Source organism: Protopterus annectens, chromosome 4.part0, assembly GCF_019279795.1.
Source record: "Protopterus annectens isolate FY-2018-M chromosome 4.part0, PAN1.0, whole genome shotgun sequence".
Lineage (NCBI taxonomy): Eukaryota > Metazoa > Chordata > Ceratodontiformes > Protopteridae > Protopterus > Protopterus annectens.
Genome location: NC_056733.1, coordinates 854,502,875 through 854,527,478, shown reverse-complemented (window position 1 = coordinate 854,527,478; position 24,604 = coordinate 854,502,875). Strand labels below are relative to the sequence as shown.

The 24,604-nt window shown below is 39.2% G+C and overlaps 1 protein-coding gene across 1 annotated transcript in view; it reads left to right on the top strand.

Moving 5' to 3' along the window:
• Positions 1–24,604, top strand: part of LOC122799626 (guanylate-binding protein 1-like) — a 1,262,734-nt gene that overhangs the window by 561,306 nt on the left and 676,824 nt on the right. The gene's annotated exons all lie outside the window — the stretch shown is intronic.

Sequence of the window (24,604 nt, the reverse complement as noted above, 5' to 3'; positions counted from 1 at the left end):
AGGTCTTCCTTTGTGAAGGGGTAAGATGATTGCTTTTTCCAGAGGCTAGAGACATAGGACTCTTGAATGGATCTGTTTTTTAGAATACTAATGGGATAAGCCTCAGAGTCAGCAGCAATTTTGAGTTACTTTGAGCGAATACCGTCAGTGACGTTAGAGCAGGGCTTTAGATTCATGAGAAGTTTTTTTAATAGTTGTGGTGGGAATGGTACAGAAATTGAATTCTGCCAGGGGAATGGGTTGTTCTGTGTTGGTGTGGTTGGAAGAGGGGGAATGGGTACAAGGGGTGGGATGATTACATATAGATGAGTTAGGGGGAGGGGGCCAAGTCTGAGAATGTTGAGGTAGGTAAGAGTTGGGTGGGGATTTATTTTTTGGAAGAGGTAGAGAAAAGGTGGCAGTTATATTGGCAATAGAGTCAATAAAGTAGGAGTTAAAGATTTTTGCTATTTGGTCAGGAGTTTTTTTCTGGGAGTGATCATGGGTTAAATTTTGTTCCTGGGTCTAAGAGATTATTGATGGATGACCAGAATAATTTAAGGTTACTTCTGTTATTATTTTGCAGGTTCCAGTAATATTGTCTTTTGTCTTTGGCAATGAGTTTTTTTTTTTGTTTTGTTTTTTGCTTGGTTACTAAGCTGTTTATACTTTAGTAAGTCTGAGTCACAGTAAAGTTTCTGCCAGGACTTCCATGCTTTGTCCCTGGCAGTCATCATTTTTTTAGCTGATTTGGCTAGCCAGAGGGTATAGTTAGACCTAGTTCTTTTAGTTCTGATAGGGGCCAAGCTATCTAATATTTTCAAAAAGGTATTATTAAAATAGTGCAGGGTGTCATTAAGGGGAAGAGTTTTGAGGTTGTACCAGTTAATACTTTGTAAGATGCTGTTGAATGTATGGTGGTTAAAATTATATATATTTCTGAGTAGTCTGATATTGTGGATTTTGGGGATGTGCAGGCAGGCGTGGATGGCAAAGACAGGGATGTGATCATTTATGGAATTTGGAAATGTACCAGCAAATAGATTTTTTTGTGGGGGTCTGAAACTAGGATCCAGTCTAAAATAGAAGTTTCTTTGATTCTGTTATTATATCTGGCAGTGGTAATTAGTTGGGTGAATGTATGGGGGTGAGTGATGGCGACATGCAGACTCTGCAGAGAAGGCATCCTAGCTGAGAAATGAACCAGAGAACCTTTTGCTGTGAGGCGACAATGCTACCTGTTGTGCCTCTGTGACACCCATCACTTTTTCTAATAGGTGAATATTTCCATTTTATATTTAGTTATTTTAAGTCTCCCATTATAAGTGTGACACCTAGTCTATATGACTGTGCAAACTGTCTGAGCTGTGTGGTTGTTAACCTTGTACTATGATAAAAAGTGGAAATGGTGATAACTTGATGCTTAAATGATCGACTTGCTGCTATCAACACCATTACCATTATATAACAATAAATACCCTATGGTATATTTTAGAAAGATAGGTTAGTCCCTTGATTCTATCAGATCAAAACTTACGAAAACTATTAAAACAAAACAAAGATGCTCGTGTTTTACCTACAGAATGAAATTTAGGTCACAATGGTGACATCATTTTTTTTTCAAAGTTTAATAGAATGTTAACACTTCACTTTTTTATTCAGATCCTAGTGTTATGTAATAGTATTTTAATAAAGGTGCTATTAGGAGCTAGGTTAACATTATATTCAGTGAGCACAGTTTTTCTACAGTCTATCTGTTTGGTTAGGTTTTCTGATAAAAATCTGTTTCCATTATGTACAAATTGGTATGTGTTGTTTACAAGGTACCAATTTCTCAGTTATATGTCCTCTCACAATGTTATTTTGGTACCCTTCACCAAACTAAGTACATGCTAGCTAACTATTGAAGAGGTAGGTTTCTAATGTATGCTCTCCCACCTTTTCAGCCGACACTTAATACTGTTTGTTTTCCTCCCTCGTGCCTTCTATAACATTCTCATCTGTCTAATAGAAATCTACTCTCTTTCTCCATGTACTTAGTTTTCCCTCCTGCTCATCTGCCCTCCTCATCCCATACTATTACTCTGTCTATTTTGGTAGCAGAATGCTGTACTTCTCATTTCCATGTATTATAAAAAATGCGGTCAATATTTTGAATAACACTGTATTAGTTTACTTGACACTTGCTCTCTGCTTCTGCAAAATGTCATGCTGCTTGCAGTAAATATTACAGTCTTGATCACAATTTATCCTAGTAATATTCTATAAATGTATTTCAATCAGTTTGTGTTTTATCTGTTCTGAGGATTTTCTCCCCTTGTATATAATTACTTACCAGCTAATGTAAAATGATTTTTATGGATGTTTTATGAAGTCTTTCTACCCAAGTCATTGTAAAATAGTTAACCTGTTGCTGGGCTTTTCTTGTCTTCTATATAGTTACCCATAAACTACTGTTCAAATGCTTTAGAATCTGTTGTGGAGCTTTTCTACCCGGGCATCCACTGAAAATGGATCTTCGGGTCAGTCGGACTTTCTCGGCTACCAAAGGACAAATAAAATACAATAAATAAAGTAAAATAAAAAGGAGGGTGAGAGAAAAGGATGACAATAATAATTTTATAATTAAACAGAAAAACATTGTTCTCTAATACCAGTTTCAAAAAAGTACAGTATAAATCGATTTTATCAACCATAACATTAATAAATTGACTCAAATAATGCTTGATATTATTAAGTCTTCCTTCATTTGGAATGACTGCAAAAAGTGATTTAACATCTAAAGTACAAAAAATTGGTACCAAAAACCGTCCATTGGTATAAGAAACAAATCATGTAAAAAATGTCTAGTATCTTTCAAAATATGGACATTAGAGTCTAAGAGTGGTCTAATAATGGTCTAAATGTTTTCTCAATAAATATAGAAACATATTCTGTACATCACTGACATCCAGAAACAATGGGACATAGTGGTGAATGAATAGGATTCGTGTGTAATTTCGTGAGACCTTAAAAAACTGGTATAAGTGGGTTATCTAATTTTAAAAAATCAAATAAACACTTATCAATAATACTATTACTTAACCAAAAATTTAATTTAGAATGAACAGTGTAAATCATATGATCAACCTGTTGCCTAGTAATTTTACTATAAAAGACAGTATCAGCTAAAAATATACACATTTCAGTCTCATACCATGATGTATCTAAAACCACTATCGGTCCACTTTTATCGGCCAGCTTGATAGTAATGTCTGCATTATTTTGTAGTCTACATAAAGAATTAAACTCATCCCTTGTTAAATTAAAATGTCTACAATTATTATTCACATTTAGCTGATGTACTTTGTATAATTCATCAGTACACAACCTCTCAAAGGCAACTACAAGTTGGAGATACTGAAGTCTGTATCTTTGAAAACACTTTTTTGACCATTGATGCCTGCCAGCTATCAGCCCTTATTACAGCCTGTTGGCCCATTCATTCCCCACTGGGTGACAGCCAGTCTCAGCCCATTCATCTTCTATGACAAAACCACTGACTACTTTTTTATTTAGGTTTTAGTCCCTTCCCTGGTGGCTGACACAAACATCTGTGTCATTGTATGGGTGGTCATTAGCCTTTCTCATCATGTCTATGCTTTCACACACATGCTACCAGGACTACAATCACCAGCTCTGTGGTAACATAGCTCATATCACCTGTAAATCTTACTAGGCACCAGATAAACTTTGCTTACTAAATGGCAACTGATGACCACTTCCTCCCCCACCTCAGGATGCGGCTGAACTAGTAACAGCCACTTCAGTCCCATTTTCCTTGTCCACTTGTTCCAGTGCCCAAGATGGCATCTAAAGCCAGGCTGTCTGGTCAAAATCAGGGCTTTAGCCCACTGTGTAACACATTTGGGCATATCTTGGAAAAAAAAATAATTTTTCCTGGTAGCTAGTGGTAGGGGTATCTTGTGTTTCATAAGGACTGGATGCCTTTTAGTGCCACTCCCTGCTTCCTCCTAGAAAAAGTTTCTGAAAATAGAAAAATTAGTCATCTGCTATGATCCTAGAAGGAAAGGGTGGCAGTCACCAAGTAATTTTTTTCCAACTGAATGAACAGCTGAATTACTTTTGTCATTAGGCAACTCACCACTCTGGAAAATTCAGTGAACAAGGGCCACCCCATGGAAGGTATGACTGTTTCCAACGCTTGCTGAAATAATGCTTTGATTGCGACCTTTTTTGCCATGCCAGTGCAGTTGTCAGTTCACACCTTCACCAAACATTATTGATCAGACATTGACTCCAGATGTCAGACCTCCTTTTTTGCCTCACTATTTCAGAATGTAGCCTTCAGAGACTTTCACCTGTTGGTTGTTATCTGGTTCCTTTCATTCTGTTGCATGTACGGTCAGATTCAACATAGTTGTAGGCCCACAAATGATGGTTGATGTTACCTGTAGCAGATGCATTCTCACAATATTATTTGATCTGTGAGGGGGCCTTCTTGTCAGGTCCCATATGCCACCCTACTATCCCAGTCTACATAGGCAGCAACATCTCAATGTAGATATTGGACTTCCCTGCAAGTCAGGAATGTACATACTTGTCAATAATGTGGGCACAAAGTCTTCTATGCTTTTCCTGGTTTGCAAAACATGGATATGGTAAACCTGTGAGCCCAGGGGTTAGATGTTTTATCCTTAACCTGCACAGATATCACAATGTGCACTGACATTTGCATGTCTTTATTAGTATTTGTAAAACAAGACCATTTGGATTCAGTGACTTAAGCCAGGAAAATTTGTATATTACGTTTCTGCACTCTGAATGTATCAGCATTCTTTGGTAATTCATCTAGATGTAGTTTGATGCTGTTATATTGTGTTGTTAGAGAAATTCTCTGTTTTTCTCTGATTAAAAAGAGTTGATTATGTTGTGAGTATGGGTACCGAATCACTTTATGTACCAGCATCCTCACTGAGCTTGGACTGGCCCAATTCTTCATTTTTTTCATGAAATGATGATGAATTTTGATCACACAAAGATCATGACCACATTCAATCCAAGATTTAACAATTCCTGTCTGGGGCCTATCCACAGGAGGTGGAGTCTAGGCCATTCTAGATGCTAAACCATGTGGAGATTAAGTCAGACTAAGTTTTATCTTTTGTAAAATAGAGATATATGAAAGTATACCAAGCTATAATCGTGTGATGAATTTCATACTTTTGTAAGATTAAAGTTGGTCTGGTTCTCATATCATACTGTGTCAGTAACAGTATGTGTAGAGGGAAAAGATGTGGAAAGATTGACAATGAATGCTCAGTTAACAAGAAGAAAGTCACATGGCTGAGCACCAGACCACTTCAAATGGTGTCAATTTCCAATGAAATGGAAAGGTTGTAATCAGAGAAGGATCTGTCAGAAACACTGAATCAAATAACATTCTTGGAAATTATGCAGAATGAGTTATTGGAGGATCTTATCTGACTTTCTTGCTGGCATTCAATTCCTGGATGCGGCTTAGCTGAAATGGAGCCATAGGAAACCCTTACTGCCCCCCCCCCCACACACACACACACACACACATTTACTCCTGCACTATCCCTTGTGCCCTCTTGTTTACCCCTTTCAGGCCTCTCACACCAACAAGACAGATTATTCTTTTCTTGCCTTTTTTTACATATTTACTTATTATTCAGCCTTTTCTTGCATCATGTGAAGAACCCTGTCTGCACAGCATGCACTCTAATAATTTTGATATAAATAATTAAATCAAGTTGAGGGTCTGGTGTTTCTAGATGCTCTCAGGTACATTTTAGAGCTTTTCTTCTAACAATCTGATACACTAATGCCCTGAACAATCACAACTAAGGAAAGAAATGCAGCCTTGTTTTTCTCTTCTCTTTTAAGAAAGAAATAAGTTTTGTTCAAGGTTTAATGTTCAAAGCCAACAAATTAATAGTTTGCAATAAAATGAGAACACAAATACTTGCAGTCATCATATCTGTGAATGGTGCCTGCCTCCCTACTCCCTCAAACATAATAGTTACCCTTTGTAGCCCTCTGATGTCAGAATGGAGTGAAACTGCAAGAACTAATGGGTACTGCTATATATATATATATATATATATATATATATATATATATATATATATATATATACATATATAAATGCAGATACATTGCATTTATATTCCACCTGGCAAGAATGATAATACTCTAGAAAATATCTTACACTGGCTAGCTTCTAACTATACCCAGGAAACCATTGTCTTGGGGGACTTTAACATTGATTGGAACACCTGTTCCTCTGAAACTCCCTCCACCCATTTAAACCTCCATGGGTTTAATCAGATCATTGTCACCCCCACCAGATTTAGCAAAAATAGAGTCAAAGATAGTATTCTTGATTGGATACTTATTAACAGCCACCCTCCAAAGTACAAGTCAGGTACATTACCCGATGATCTAAGTGATCAGTGCCTTACCTATATTATTAGGCTCAAAGCCGACATTCCCAGCCAGCCCACCTACATCACTATAAAAAACGTCAGGAACTTTAACCTTGACAACTTCCAAAATGAACTCAAAGCATGTAATTGGAATGTCTTGAAATGACTCCCATTACAAGAAGCAGTTGAGTACTTCAATACCAAATTTCTGGCTATCCTTAACCACCATGCTCCTACCCGTACCATCCATGTAAAAGCCACAGTTGCACCATGGCTCTCTAAAGAAACAAAAAACAAAAACTAAGAAACAATGCCTGGGCCAGGTGGCATGTTACCAAAGCCCCTGTGGACCAAGTAAGATACCGGCAGCAAAGGAACCAGACCAAACAATCTGTCATTCTAGACAAAAAAATTCACTACATCCTCCTACAACAAAAATATCAGCTAAAAACTCAAAGGTTCTTGGCTGGTATTAACAATCTTCTACACCCAGGCCATTCTGCCACTCCTACCCCATCACCTGCCCTTGATAAATCCCCTGTAGAAATTGCAAACAGCTTCAACTCCTTCTTTACTGAAACTATCCAGTCTCTAGCTACCCATCTCACTCCATTGGACACAAACACCAGCTCAGACACATCTAGTCCTGATCCACCTAGCACCCAACCCACCTTTACCTTTCAAACCGTACCTACCAACCTGATCTGGTCCTTACTCAAAAAGCTAAAACCTACTACACTCGCTACCAACCACCTCCCAGCTGAATATGTTTAAAAAGCTGCTGATGCCATAGCACTTCCCATTTCTATTCTGATCAACAGATCCATCTCAGAAGGATCCATCCAAGCAATATGGAAAATATCACGTTATACCGCTCCATAAAGGAGAAAGTTCCATAGAATTATCTAACTGTAGACCTATAGCCATTCTTTCCCCACTAGCTAAAATCATTGGAAAGATGCATATGCAAACAAATCATGCACTTTCTTATTCAAAAGGGATAGCTCGCCAACTCTCAGCATGGCTTTAGGCCATGCCAGAGTACCACCATGGCTCTTCTATCTTTCTCTAATGTTATCAATCTTCATCGTAACAACAAACTATCTACAGCACTCTTCCTAAATCTCTCAAAAGCTTTCAATATGGTCAATCATCAGATACTGCTCAGTACCCAACAAACTATCAGTTTAGACCAACATGCAATACAATGGTTTCACTCCTACCTAAACGGTAGACAGCAGGATGTCTTATGGAAGAGCAAGCTGTCATCCCAACAAGGGTCTATACTAGGTCCCCTTCTTTTTTCTATCTTTATCAATGATCTGCACACCACCATCCCAGGAGCCACCTGCACCCAATATGCAGATGACTCAATGCTAATATTCTCTGCCTCCTCTCCAACACAACTTCTAACCCTCACCCAGACCACTTTCAGCACGGTAGATGCATGGCTAACTAATCACTACCTGCTTCTAAATCCTAACAAAACCAAGCTACTACTTTTCTCCCCTAACCATAGAATTTCTCCTCCTTCCTTCAACATCAAATCTAGCAATGACACCATTTATTTTATTTATTTATTTATTTATTTATTTATTTATTTATTTATTTGCAGTTGGTTAACAAGGATAGTCCATTGGGCCAGAAGAGCCCCTTTTCAATGGAGTCCTGGGGAGAAAAGCTCCAACATAAAGATTACACAAAAGATAGCAACAATTTACAATTTACTATTCTAGTTCTAAGAGATAACTAAAGTTACTGTGGTTAAATAGACAAAAATTATCTCCTCTGATGACCATACAAAGCTTCTAGGCATAATAATAGACAACAACCTTAAATCTGATAAACATGTCAATCACACTATTAAGTCTGTCAACAAAAAACTTGGCTCCCTGTACAGAGCCAAACCTTTCCTCACCCCCCTAGCTAGGGTAGCTATTTCAAGATTACACCTTCTCTCTACCCTTATGTATGCCTCCCCTGTACTCACCAACCTATCTAAAACCGATCTCAACAAATTATTAGGATGTTACAATCATATAGCCAGATTCGCTACTGACATGGCTTTTAGGACCCACCATTGCCAGAACCTCAAAGCACTGGGATGGCTAGAGTATCCTACCCTTCTACAGTTCAAACAGCTTATAGTAGTGCATAAAATACTCCATCAACCTGATAACACCCCTGCCCTCAAAACTATTCTCACCTCTTATAGTGCCCCCAGGCTATTATGCTCAGCTGATAAATTAATGATACTGACCCAAAAATCCAACAACTCTGCAGGCGATGCTATATTTGCCAACTCAACCAGTAAAATGTGGAATCTACTCCCTACTACCATTACCAAGGAAACTTCACTACCCCTATTTAAAAGAGAACTTAAAAAATACTTTACATTTCATTGGCTGTGCTCTTGTTCTAAACCTGTCTAACAAATTCACTATTACATGTCTTGCTACCCAACCTGCAGTTTAGCCAAGTATCTATGCCTTATAGCATTTGACTGTCTAAGCATTGTGAATTATGAGATCTGATTGTATTCTGTGTTCACATTTTCTGATACGTCTTTGCCAATTAGATGTAAGTCTGCACATTGCATATATTGATATCTGCCTGTATTCTTTGCCTATATTTTTCTAAACACGTCTGCCTGAGTTTATCACTCAGTGATGTATGTACTGTCTCTTTTTTGGTATGTGGAGCTTTTCTCCCAGGGCCTCCGCTGAAAATGGACATATATCCAGTCGGACTATCCCGGTCAACAAATGTAAAATAAAATAAAAAAATAAATAAATATGAGGACAATTATGTACATAAAGTCGTTATTGTTGTACGTATATACAACATGCCTCCTCACCCCTACCCTTAATAGTCAGCAGCCATTTTTGTAGCCCTCTGATGTTCATAGTTTCATAATCTTTTACTAGGCTAACAACAACAAGGCCTTTTTAAGCCTAGAAGACTAGAGAGTTAAACTGGGACAAAAGTGAAAGAACAAATGGTCACTGTGATATATTCAACTTGTTACTTTTAGATGTATGTTGTTTGTCTTTTCGGCTTTTCCCAGTTAGGGGTCGCCACAGCGGAACTCCGGTCTGCTAATGATTGGCAGTAGATATTTTATGGTGCCGAGTTGTCAGCCCGATGCCCAACCTTCAGTGAAGACATGCCCATTCAAGCATATCTTTCGGAGGCCACTCGACTGCGGAGAGGATATGCAGACTCCACACAGACAGTGCTCCAGCCAAGAATAGAATGGGATAACCTCTTGCTGTGAGGCAACAATTCTACCGCTGTACCATCGTGGTTTAACTGTTAGATGTATATGCACAGCATCCCTCTTTACTCCCACTATCAAAGGATAGCTATGTTTATATACATCTGAAGTCTGACTGTGAGAAAAGTAAAAAAAAAATGACAGTAATGCATTCCAACATGTTCATGGACAATATACTGCCTCTAAAAGACCTAAAGCAGCTTTCTCTGCACACACCTGAAGTTAGATTGCATGTAAAATTAAATATGTGATGACCACACTGTTCCGAACACCCCCCCCCCCACTTACTGCAGCCACTTTTTGTGCACACATCTGAGGTTTGATTGTGAGGAAAGTTAAAGGAATAATGACCACACATTCCACAGCCCCACCCAAGTTACAACGATCACAGACTCGTGTAACTGCTCCTGTTCTTTCTTCTGCAGACTGATCCCTAACACGCTTGTTGATCATCTCTGATGTTTGATCACTAAGAAGTGGCAGGAATAATGACTATAGTAATGTATTTACTCTGGTGTTATACCCTCCATTAGAATATCTGTTTAAATAAAAAAGATGGCATCCTGATGAAGGCAGTGTATATTGTTTCATGTTTGCTGTCCATAATATCTGGTTGTGACCACATACCTGCTACAATCAAGATCATACAAAATCAAAAGGCAACAAAACAAACCAAAAACAGCAAACTGGAGCAAGGACTGTTGTAGTTCAGCAAGTTTAAGTTCCCATAAAAAATGTACAAAAACATTGTAAATGAGGCAAATCCAGATATAAAATGACCTTACAGAAACATTCAAATAAAATATGGTAAGCGCTTTTGTCTCATAACTTAATGAAACTTCGTCAGACAAACCAAACTGATATGAATCAAGTTTAAATGTGTAACAGAAGACACACCTCTCATTTGTTACAGCCAATCAATGGTTCAATACAAAAAAAAATTAATGCATAACTCATGGGTTCGGTGTTCTTGGAGGTTTAAAATGTGCTAAAAGAAGTGCAGTAGTCAGGAATCAAAGCCAGGTCAGCTGCTTGAAAAGCAGTTGTACTCACCACTATACTACATAAACAGCACTAAACATGATAGCTCAAATAAATGATATATACATTTCACATTAAAAACTTTTAAAACTATAAATCATATTGTAAATAACAGTATAATAGTTAAATAATAAACATTTCAAATGTATAAATGCAGTTAAATATTTAAAACTACCTTTCTTGTGCTTTTAGTCTTAAAATAATAGTTATAGGAAGGTGGCCATTCAAACCTGGCCAGTAGTTAACCCTTAGCTGTAACTGCCAGGCTAATTCCATTCTCTCTAAAATGATAGTCAATGGTCCACCCCTTTCTCCTGTTTTCACTACATCCAGTACAAAAACTTAAAGGAATGTGCTTTGTTCTCCAGATAGTGCTTTGCTAAAGCATTAGCTTCAGCTTTTAAGCTTATAGCCCTCAAATGTTCATAGATATGATTTTTAACTTCCTCTCTGTCATACCTATGTATAAGCATACACATGCACCGCATTGAGAACAGTACACTACTTTTTCAGAGGTACAATAAAATGTGTCTTTTGGTTTGAATTTAAAACCGTTAATCAGAAATTCCTCAATTTCAAGAATGAAAGGACAATAATTATAACACCCACACTTTTTCATGAATCCTGTGGATTTAAAGTGTGGTGCCCTTTCCAATATATCCTTCAAATTCATTCCCCTCCTATACACAATAACCAGTCCTTGGCCCACTGCATCTCTTATTTCTTTGTCTTGCTGCAGTATCTTTTGGCAAGATCTATTTGACTTGCTTACTGTTTGTGCCAAAAGTAGTTATAAATGAGCATGTGAAATCATTACCTGCTTGCATATTGTGTTCTAAAATATTAGGATATGTGTCTGCATCTACCCTACCATTTACATTGATTGTTCAATTTACCCTGTTTTCAAATTTGATCTCTCCTCTAAACAGGGGTTTAAAATAACCTCCTTCCCTTTTATTTACAACTTCCAACATAATGTCATGTATGAAGTTATGTGTGTGTAACCTCGCTTCTGAAACATATTTTTTAAGGTCTCACACTCCTCTAAAAATAATTCAGATGTAGAGATCATCCTAGCTGCCCTTACAAACTGAATTTTAATAACAACTTTCTTCTGGTGTAATGGGTGAGAACTGGAAAATGTAAATAACTGTTTGAGTAAGTGTCCTTCCTTAAAATTTTGGTACAAAACTACCCTTTACAAAATCCTTACTTTCCTGAATGTCTAGAAAAGAAATTTCATGCTCATTCACACAAGAAGAAAATTTTAAAAACTCTGTAGTTCTATTTAAATATTCTAAAAAGTTTGCAATTAAAACTTTAGGGCCTGTCCATAAAGCAAACAAATCATCTAGTATAAAACTGATAGCACTGATAAAATTCTGAACCAATAAAATATGTCTTCTCCCACTGCAGCATGACAATATTAGCATAAACACCACCGCAAGCTGACCCCACAACCACCCCTTCTTTCTGCAAATAATACTCCTTCTCAAACACAATAAAATTATTGTTTAAAACAATTTCTAAAAGGTGCTCAAGTAAATCAACCTCCTCTTGTAAAAAATGCTTCTTAATTTAACACTCACGGAACAAATGCACCTCTATATTATGTGGAATTACAGAATACAAATCTTTTACATCTATTGTAATAAAGATGTATTCCTGACTAAATTCAATATCATTTAATTTTATTAGAAAATCCCACAAATCCTTACAAATTGTTGGTTCATTGGACACAATTTTATTCAATTTCACATCAACGTATTTAGCCAAAGAGTATGAAATAGCTCCCCTGGCATCTACAATGGGGTGCATCAGAGGTTGTTGTATACTCTTGTGCAACTTTGGGAGGCCGAACATGGTTGGCGTGATTGGGTGGGGCACCAATAAATAATTATATTCAGTAATAGTAAAACTGCCATCTATCAACAGATCTTCCAGTGTTCCTGTAATACACCTGTATGCTCCATTCAACTTATTGAGTGAGCTGGATTAGTATTATTTTGTGGACAAAATTTCTTTAATTTTGGATATATAACCCATACGATTCATTACCACTAAGCCGCCTCCTTTATCTGGTTTTATAAATTGAACCAATGGATTTTTTGAGATCGAAATCATTGACTGCCTTTCTTTTCTAGAAATATTCGAAACATTCTGACTGTTCTCATTTCTCAAGCCAAGCTCACACATCTTATAAAACAACTCTAATGTAGCATGGTTAGGGGGGGTTAAAAATACTGGCTATATGCAGTGGTCTTGTCATCATGTTAACATTCTGGAAAAGAATTTTAAAATTCAATTTTCTAATAAACAATTTGAGATCTATGAATAAATTTACTACATCAACTTTTTGGATGGTATAAAAGTTAGGTCTTTAGCAAAAAGATCACAACAAACTTCATCAATGTCAATTTCAGAAAAGTTGTATATTTTAAAATCACCTTCGGTACTTAAACAAATTTGTACAGGTGGAAGGCTTACACTACCTTTCTTAACTTTTTGGATTTCTAATACTTGTTCCAGTGTCTCTGCCCTTGCCTCCCCCTCCCACCCCTCTGATTTTATCCGCCCCTCCTGTGAAATCCACCCCTTTGTGGATTCTGAGCAGTTGGGACAAATTGATTCTGTCCCTGTTGTCTGTTCCGAAGATGCCCTGAGCGTCTTAGGGGAGGAAAATTCTCTTCATCTAAAAAATCATCTTCATCTTCGATGTTAACACTTATTTCTACATTATTGTCTGTAGCATAATTCTGAGATGGATTAAGTGTTTGAACATTTTTTGAGACTGGCTGTCTGTTCTTAAATTTGTTTCCCCATTGTTGAGATATTGGGGTTGGGGAGTAGGCAGAGTTCTCACTGTAAGCTTTCTTATCCCTTGCTAGTTTTTTTTACTTTTAACAGACACCTTTTCATAAATACTTCTAAAAATCCTTCCATATTCAAATTCTTTAAAAAACAACATAATTTACAATAAGCTTATCCACTTGTGTAACCTGCTCAGTTAAACTTTCAATAGTTAAAGTGTTGTGCTTTATCACTAAGGCCATGTATTCAAATCCATGTTTATCAAGTAATTCAATATGTTCCTTATAGAAAGCTGATTCAGGTATCAAACCAGTAGGAAATCTCCAAGAACGTAAACCCTTAGGTTGAACTTTTGAATTAATACATTCAGTAAAATAAAGATTCTCTAACTGTATTTTTTTTCATTTTCATTAACAAAGAATCTAGTCCAGACAGATGATTTTGTGTATTACTTCCTGAAACAGTTTGTGCTTGTAGTACACCTCAACCAGTCATTTAAATTAATGGTTTCCCATTCAGTCCATTCTGAACACAGTTGCCAGCAATGTTTGCATTACTGACCTGTTTTCTGTGAAAAGTCGGTAAGTATGTTAAATGTCTACGTAATTCACCATTATTTTGTCCATTAAAAGCATTCTGTTGGTTAATACTCAGTCCAAAATTTGAATTGCATCCAGGTACACTCCTTTGGCTGTTAAAACCTCCATTGTTTGCCTCAGGAACAGGAAAAGAACCAGAACACATTAGAATGCACCACTGGTGTTAGGGGTGCACACTTTTCAAGTTAATCCAATCTCTGTGTAATTTGTTGAAGCAACCATATAATATCCCCAAGTGAATGTTGAAATTCCTGAGAAAACAAACCTTGCAGTGTCCCCACACCTTCCTCAGATGCGATAAGTAAACAAGACAAAATCAAAAGGCAACAGAACAAACCAAAAACAGTAAACTGGAACAAGGACTGTTATAGGTCAGCAAGTTTAAGTTTCCATAAAAAATGTACAAAAATGTTGTAAATGAGGTAAATCCAGATATAAAAGAAACATTCAAATAAAATATGGTAAACACTTTTCTCTCATAATTTAATGAAACTTTGTCAGACAAATCAAAGCAACATGAATCAAGTTTAAATGTTTAAGAGAAGACACACCTCTCATTTGTTACAGCCAATCAATAGTTCAATACAAAATAATTATTGCATAATTTATTGGTTCAATGTTCTTGGAGTTTAAAAATGTATTAAAAGTAGTGCAGTAGCCAGGAATCAAACCCAGGTCAGCTGCTTGAAAAAGCCCTTGTACTCACCACTATACTACATAACAGCACTTAACATGATAGCTCAAATAAATGATGTATACATTTCACAAATGCATGCAAGCTCCACCCCCAACACAACCCAGATGACACATAGCCCACAAACTCAGTGTGCCACTCAGCCACAGCCCATAAGGCATAACAACATACCCAACACTCTAGTCATAGATGACTCTATAATCAGGCACACTGATGTTCCACTCACCAGGCTAAACAAGGAGAAGGTTACTGTCAGCTGCCTGTCGGGTGCCAGGATCTGCCACATAACGCAAGCACTCAGGTCATTCCACAACAAGTACAAATATGACTCTGTAATTGTCCATGTTGGTGTGAATGACCTGAGATGTTCCTCTGTGGACTACATGAAGAGAGACATGGAGGAGCTCTCCGATCTTGCAACCCAGGCAGGTATGACCTTAGCCCTGAGTAGCATCCTGCCATCACCCAGAATGATACCACAGTACAAGGACAAAATGATTGACTTCAACAATTGGCTAAGCTTCTGGTGTCATTCTAAGGGGATCCAGTATCTGTCTGCCTGGGATGACATTATCGACAGACCACAATGCTATGTCGGAGATGGCCTGCACCTGTCGCCCTTGTGGTTCCAGATACTGGCTAAGGCTCTTGACACCACTATAGTGCCTTTTTAAGGCAAGGTTCCAATGACAAATTCACCACCATAACAGGTAAAAGCAAGCAAATCTGAGGGTAATGCTACTCAATGCTAGAAGTCTAAACCTCAAAATGCATTCACTTGAGGCACTCCTTAAAATGGAGAACATTGACATCTGTGCAGTGACAGAGACCTGGTTCAAGGCTCCAGAGAGTACCCCTGCATTAAAAGGCTATAATTCATACCACACCTTTCGGCCACCTAACCTGGACTGAAACACTAAAGGTGGAGGCATGTCCATATTCATTAAGGATATCCACACCTCCAGGCTAGTTGCTCAGCATAATGCATCAGAGATTATCCAAGTGCAACTAACTCTGGGTAAGACCGCAATTCAAATTGTAACTTGCTACAGATCCCCAACCATGCCCCATGATTCCCACTCCTCATTTCTTGATACACTGGAAAATATTAGGGTACAACCCAACACCCTAATAATGGGCGATTTCAACTACCCCACCATTGATTGGGAAAACTACTCATGTACCACCTCTTTTGTTTTCTGGAATTCATAAATTCCAACACCAGGATCAACTTATCCACACCCCCACCTTGGGCAGCATTATCCTAGATCTGGTCATTACCAACATGGGCGACTGGTGTTCCACACCAAAGGTCAATTCCTTGTTGGTCAGATCTGACCACAAGCTAATCAGCCTAGACATCCACATCCCACCCCCACCCCCCATTAGGGGAAACCTTCGTAAAACATTTCTGCAAAGCCAACTTCACGCTTCTTAAAGCAGAAATGGCAAACTTCATGACACCCATGCAGATGGACAATAGAGGTACAACTGCTTAATCCTACACAAATGCACTTTATAGGCACTTGCACGAGTGCATGGATTGTGCTATCCCTAATAGAACCAAAATGCTATCCTCCAAAAAAAGGAAGCCAATCTGGTGGTCCCCTGCCATAAACAAACTCTACAACAGAAGAAAGAAACTGTTGCAAAAAAAAGTAAAATCCCATGACTGGAAGAACTCCCTGGTCAGCCTCAGTAAGAAGCTGAGATCCCTCATAAAATCCTCCAACGCTAGTTATAAAAACAAAATTGTCACTGATTCTAAAGACAACCACAAATCATTCTATAACTATGTCAAGAATCTCAATGGCAACACTCAGATCTGTTCTGAGTTACAGCACAATGGCACTAAATATACAGAACAAATTGATATTGCCTGCATCCTGGCAGATAGGTTCAGTACTAACTTTACTCCCCCCACCCCCTAAAGGACCCATCTCTATATCGGAAGAATGCAAAGTTCCTGTAATCACAGCTGCACAGGTAAAAAACACACTCTCCAAAGACAAGAACACAGCAACCATGGGACCTGACAACATCACAGGCTGTGTTCTACATGAACTACAGAATGAACTGGCACCACACTTAAGCACCATGTTCAATCATAGCCTCACCTCAGGCTTTTTCTCCACTGAATGGTGCACAATGATGCTTATCCCACTCCACAAAGGGGGAGCCACCACGGACCCCGGGAACTACCGTCCCATTAGCCTAATGAGCCTGGTCTGCAAGGCCATGGAACGTATAATCATGGAACTTATAAACAAAGACATTGGTAATCTCCAGACTCTGGACCCCACCCACTTTGGGTTTGTAAAAGGCAGATCATGTCTCCTAAACCTGATTGACTTTTTTGAAGTGGTCGCCAAAGCTGAAGACAAGAGTAAGGTGGTTCACACAGCCTATCTAGATCTCGACAAGGCTTTTGACACCATCCCCCACTCTGGAATTATAGATAAATTCACTAAACTAGGTATAAATCCCTATGTCACAAGATGATTGCCAACTGGCCCACTGACAGAATCCAAATTGTGAAAGTAGCAGACTCCAAATCTGACTTCAGACCAGCGACAAGTGGAGTACCACATGGTACAGGCTAACACAGAAGGTCTTTGGCTAATGAAGTTCACAGATGATTGCAAACTAGGAGCCATAATTGAAACTCCTAACGATGTGGACATCCTACAAAAGGGCCTCACTTTGACAGACGCCTGGTGTCAAAGCCATGGCCTCAAGCTCAATGCCAAAAAATGCATTGTCATCCCCTTTTGTAAAAAATCCATACCCATGAGCTACCACATAGGTGGTAGTCTACTTAACACTGAAATTGTGATAAGAGACCTTGGGACACTGGTGGACAGTAGTCTCTCCTTTGATAATTACATCACCACAGTAGTCAGGAAATCCTTCTATGTGGCACACCTCATCACAAAAGGTTTCTCATCCAGGAAAAAGAGGTCATTGTTCCCCTCTACTCATCACTCATTAGACCCATTATAGAGTACAATGCCCCTTTTGGTATGTACCTCACAAGACATATACAACAACTGGAAAGGTCGCAGAAATACCTCACATAGAGGATTACCGGCCTCAAACAGATGCCCTACACAGACCGTCTCAAAAAACTCCAGCTTTACTCCATTGCATATTGCCTACTCAGAGGCGATCTCTGCCTAACATACAAAGCTATGTCACACCTAGAGCTGTTGGACATGCTCCACTTAAAGAAATCCCAAACCCTCTGAGCTACATGCTCTAGGGACCTAAACCTTGTCACCACAATAAACAGAACATGCTGGAGGGATAGATTCCTGTCCCAGTGACTTCTCATACTCTTGAACAAACTACTTAGCTCTATCAAACAAAGGTCCTCATTAGCACTCTTCAAGAAAAATCTTGATGATTGGATGGGAAATAAGAAATTCACCCCGGGGATCACCTCTGTGGCTCTGCTCGACAGGGGCAGAGGAAAATTATTTTTTGGGTGGCGAAAGCCAGGGTACCTTTGTGGCTAGGCTTGTATAGGCCCTAGGGCTGATAGCCTAGTACCTACTTATGAACCTATGAACCTATGAACATTAAAAACTTTTAAAACTGTAAATCATATAATAAATAACAGTATAATAGTTAAACAACAATAAACATTTCAAATGTATAAATGTAGTTAAATATTTAAAACTACCTTTTTTTTATTCTTTCTTTCTTTCTTTCTTTCTTTCTTTCTTTATTTATTTATTCTTAAAATAATAGTTATAGAAAGGTGGCCATTCAAACCTGGCCAGTAGTTATCCCTTCGGAGTAACTGCCAGGTTAATTCCATTCTCTATAGGTTCATAGGTTCATAGGTTCATACTAGGCTATCTGCCCTAGGGCATTTATAAACCTAGCCAGAGTGTGTTTGGCTTTCGCCACCCATTTTAAATTAATTTTGCTATACCCTTTTTTGAGGTTAGTATACTGTGCCTCTGTCTAACAGTGACACAGAAGTGATACCTGGGGTAAACCTATGATCTCCCATCCACTCATCAAGATTCCTCTTGAAGAGAGTCAATGAGGGACTCTGCCTAACCTGGACTGGGATTTTATTCCAGAGTGAAGGGAGCCTCTGGGTTATGAATCTGTACCTCCAGCATGTCCTATTTATTTCAGTGCTGAGGTTCAAGTCTCTCGAGCGTATAGCTCGATGGGATTTGGATTTTCTGAGGTGCAGCATGTCCATTAATTCCGGGTTGGACATGGCTTTATACGTCAGGCACAGATCGCCTCTGAGCAGGCAGTATGCCACTGAGTAGAGCTGGAGTTTCTTTAACCGGGCAGCATATGGCATCTGTTTGAGCCCATTGATCCTCTTGGTGAGGTACTTTTGGGGTCTTTCCAGTTGCTGCAGGTGTCTGGTAATGTACATCCCAAAAGGGGCATTGTACTCAATTATGGGTCTGATGAGGGATGAGTAAAGAGGCACGATGACCTCCCCTGATCTAGATGTGAATCCTTCATGATTAGGTGGGCTATATAAAATGTTTTTCTAACCACTTTGGCCACGTGGTTGTCAAATGAGAGATTGCTATCAACTTGGGTCCCCAGGTCCCTAATTACTTCTTCTGTACTTAATGGATTACCACCTATGTGGTAATTTGTGGGCACTTTGTTTTTGCCAAAGGGATGACTATACACTTTTGGCATTTAGCTTGAGGCCATGGCTCTGGCACCAGTTGTCTGTTTCTATGAGGCCCTTTGGAGGATGCTTGTGTCGGCTGGAGAGTCAATTATGGCGCCCAGTTTGCAGTCATCTGCGAACTTGGTCAGCCACAGTCCTTCCGTGTTGGCCTGTACCTCCGAGAAATATATACCGAACAAGAGAGGTCCCAGGACTGAGCCTTGTGGGATGCCACTTGTAACTGGTTTGGAGTCTGACATGGCTCCAGCAATTCTAACCATGTGGATTCTGTCCTTGAGCCAGTTTGCAACCCATCTAGTGATATAGGGGTTTATATTTAAGCTGGTGAGCTTATCTATAATGTATTGTATTGAAGGCTTTTGCGAGGTCCATGTAGGCTGTGTGGACCACCTTCCCCTCGTCAATGGCCTTGGTGACTGTTTCAAAGAAATCAACCAGGTTTAAGAGGCAGGATCTGCCCTTAACAAAGCCGAACTGGGTAGGACCCAGTGTCTGTAGGTCCCCCATATCTTTTTTATGAGGTCCATGATGATCCTTTCCATAGCTTTGCAGACTATGCTAGTCAGGCTTATAGGGTGATAGTTTCCAGGATCCGTTGAGGCACCACCTTTGTGGAGAGGGACCACTGTTGCTGTACGCCACTCTTTGGGTACATATCTTGTAGTAAGGCTGAGATTGAACAGTAGTTTTATGTTTGGGTTTAGCTCTTCTTGGAGTTCATGTAGGACGCAGCCCGGGACACCGTCTGGTCCCATTGATGCTGTGTTTTTTGCTTTGGAGAGGGCGGCTCTTACCTGGGCATCTGAGATGTCAGTGGGGCAGCACTCTGCTGGGATTGATATTTGGCCTTTTGGTGGGGAGGGGGGGAGAAGTTTGCGCTGAACCTGTCAGCTAGGATGTTGTTAATGTCTGTGGGTTCGGTGTATTTTTTGTCATTTTGGACTAATTCTGAGCATATTTGGGAATTCCCACCTAGGTTCCTAACATAACTAAAGAAAGCCTTGTGATTATCCTTAGTGTCCTGTGCAATTTTTCCTCTCGAAGCTGGCCTTAGACGATTTTATGAGTGCCCGTAGTTTTTTGCTAATACTGATTAGAGATGCCTTCCCTTTTTGGGATTTTGCTCTATCATGTAGTAGCTTCCTCCTTCTATTGTATAGTTTGTTTATGGCTGGGGTCCACCAGACAAGATGTCTGCCTTTGGAGGATTGGGTCTTGGTTTTATTTGAGATTGCATGATCCATGCATTCTTGAAGGTGTTCATAGAATGCATTTATAAAGGATCCTGCGGTCTGGACCGTATTTTCCACAGGCCCGGGGGCTTTGAAGGATTCCACCTCGGTTTTTAAGAGTGTGAAATTTGCTTTAGAGAAGTTTTTCACTGTGGTTTTCTGGGCAGGGGGTGGGGTCGAGATGTGAATATCCAGTGAGATTAGTTTATGGTCTGATCTTACCAGTGAGGGATACACTTCTGGTCTGGAGCATAGAGTCCCCATGTTGGTGATGATCAGGTCCAGTATGTTTTCCCCTCTTGTGGGAGTGGTAACAAGTTTTTCCATAGCATTTGAGTTTATAAATTCTAGGAACCTTTGGGCTAGGGTGTTGGAGCTAGAGTAATGCTCCTAACCTATGTTTGGGTAGTTGAAGTCGCCCAATATAATGGTGTTTGGAGAGACCTTCATATTTTCCAGTGTTCTCAGGAAGGCTGAGTGGGGTTCCTGGGTTTGGGATGGTGGTCTGTAGCAGGCTATAAACTGGAAGGCAGTTTTACCCACTGTTAGTTGCACATGGATAGTCTCTGATGCTTCGTGCTGTGCCCCCAACCTGGTGGTGTGGGTATTTTTGACGAATATTGATACTCCCCCTCCTTTTGTGGTTCGGTTCAAGTTTTGGGGCCAAAAAGCATGGTATGAGGTATAACCTGGTAGTGCTGGGGTGCTCTCGGGAGCCTTGAACCAGGTTTCTGTTACTGCACAGATATCGATGTTCTCCATGCTAAGGAGAGTTTCGAGTGCGTGCATCTTGAGGTTTAGACTTCTGGTGTTGAGTAGCATTACTCTTAGTTTCTTATCCCTTGTGATACCTATGGAGGTGGGTTTGTCTTTTGAGCCTTGCCTAAAAAAGGCACTATGGGGGTAGCAAGAGCCTTCACCAATATCCGAAGGCCCAGGGGTGACAGGTGCAAGCCGTCCCTAGCGAAGCATCGTGGCTTGTCGAGCATGTCATCCCAGGCTGACAGGCATTGGATCCCCTTTGAATGACACCAATACTTAAGCCAGTTGTTGAAATTGATCATCTTGTCTTCATATTGTGGCATCATTCTTGGTGAGGGTAAGATGCTAATCAAGGTCAGGGTCATACCGGCCTGGGCCACATGCTCAGGGAGCTCCTCTATGTCTCTTTTCATGTAGTCCAGGAAGGTACGTCTCAGGTCATTCACACCAGCATGGAGAATGACTGAGTCATATTTGTACTTGCCTTGGAGTGTCCTGAGTGCTTGTGTTATGTGGCAGATCCTAGCGCCCGACAGGCAGCTCACCATGACCTTCTCCTTGTTCAGCCTGGTGAGCGGGACGTCAGTGTGCCTGATGATAGAGTCACCTATTACAAGTGTATCAGGTGTGTTGTTTAGCCTTAAGGGCTGTGACTGTTCGGCACACTGGCTTTCTGAGCTATGTGTTGCACATGTTTTGTTTTGGGGTAGCGGTTGATTGGGTGTCTGCTTTGGAGGTCTCTGCTGCTTAGGCAGATTTTTATTCTATAAATTGATAGATTTATAGAATAAATTTGATTTTTATTCTATAAAATTTGATTTTTATTCTATAAAATGATAGCCCATGGTCCACCCCTTTCTCCTGTCTTCACTACATCCACTACAAAAAAATTTAAGGAATGTTCTGTGTTCTCCAGACAGTGCCTTGCTAAAGCATTAGTTTAAGCTTTTATAGCTTTCAAATGTTCATAGATATGTTTTTTAACTTCCTCTCCATCTTACCTGTGTAGAAGCATACACACGCACTGCACTGGGCGCAGTACACTATGTTTTCAGAGGTACAATAAAATTTGTTCTTTGATTTGAATTTAAAATCATTAATCAAAAATTCCTCAATTTTAAGAATGAAAGGCCAGTAATTATAACACCCATGCTTTTTCATGAATCCTGTGGATTTAAAGTGTGGTGCCCTTTCCAATATGTCCTTGGTCCACTACATCTCTTATTTCTTTGTCTTGCTGCAGTATCTGCCAGTTTTTTTTTTTTTTTTTTTTTGCAAGGTGTATTTTAATTGCTTACTGTTTGTACCAAAAGTAGTTATAAATGAGCATGAGAAATTATTACCTGCCTGCATTTTGTGTTCTAAAATAGTAGGCAATGTATCTGCATCCACCGTACCATTTACATCAATTGTTCCATTTACCCTGTTTTCAAATTCGATCTCTCCTCTAAACAGGGGTTTAAAATAACCTCTCTCCCTTTTATTTACAGCTTCCAACATAATGTCATATATGATGTTATGTGTGTAACCTCACTTCTGAAACATATTTTTTAAGGTCACATACTCCTCTAAAAATAATGCAACTGTAGAAGCCATCGTAGATGCCCTTACAAATTGACCTTTAATGACAGGTTTCTTCTGGTGTAAAGGGTGAGAAATGGAAAAATGTAAATAACTGTTTCAGTAAGTGTCCTTCTAAAAATTTTTTGTTACAAAACTACCCTTTACAAAATCCTTACTTAGGTGAATGTCGGGAAAAGAAATTGCATGTTGATTCATACTTCAGATCACCCTGAGTCAGCTACTCTCATGTTGCTATCAGCTGTGGACTCCCACTGCTTTGAAAATGGGTGCTCGGGCACCATTTACAGACAGAGTTTCTTTAGTTAACATAAACAAATACATAAATAAAATAAGCAAACAAATGAAGAAATAATAAATATGTGGAGAGAAAAAAAAGTAGTTGAAAGGTACACAAGACAACTACCTAGTTTGCCTATGCCAAAGATCAACCATGTGAAATATGAACAGGCATAATAAGGCTCTATTGCAAAACTGATACTGTTGCTAGAGAACTACAGCTCAGCCTCTTAAGGTCTAGTCTTTATTAAAAAGTAGACAAGTTTCAACTCATTTTTAATAAACTAGATCAATTAGCCTGAGCTTGGCTATCAGTACTTGTATGTATTATAAGTACCACATGCTAACTGATTGCACCACTGAAGCACAACTCCCTCCAACTACAGAGAAGAATACCTTTTGAATTTACATGAGGCTGCATATTTAAGTATGTGTGTAAATGATCACTGATGTTTTATGACTTAACTCAATGAATTTGTACTTTAGTAATGCTCAGATCAGTACATAATTTATTTGCAAAGCTACTGGTCCTCATAGGTGATCAAGGAAACCACGTTCATTTTTGAAGCTAAGAATAATTCCAGGGGAGTTGACACCACGGATGGGCACTTTCCACTTTCTCCACTGCTAGCTTGGTAGATATGGGCATCCTGAGACAATGTAGGAATTGTCTCATGTTCAGTGACAACCAGCTAATCCTTACAGAAACAGGTCTGAATGGAGATATGATAAGTCAGAAAGCAAGGGAGAGTAGTACTGCTGAAAATGAATTCATTTTCAAGTATTGGGGGGTACCTTCATGAGGTAGACCCTGTTTTTCACAAAATCTCACCAAGATGACACTGATATATAGACTGTATGTATATAGCATATATCATGGACAGAAGCAGGTCAAAAATTAAAAAAGATAGCTGGGTGCACAAGACCCAATATAAAAACGTGTCCATTCCTGGTAGGTGCACTGGTACCAGGACTAGAAAAAAATGACAGTCTAGAATCCTCAAAATATGGAAACATTTCTACAATGGGGCTAGGCCAGGCCCAGGGGGAGGATGGCCCCCATGTTGTAGAAGGAAGTAGTTTTCCATAAAAATCACAAAAACTGATAGGCCAAAGAAGAGCCATAAAAACGATAGAGTGGACTATTGAGGATAAGAAAGAAATTATGTATTGTTACTATTATGCAAAAAGCCCAGAATTTCTAGACACAAGATAT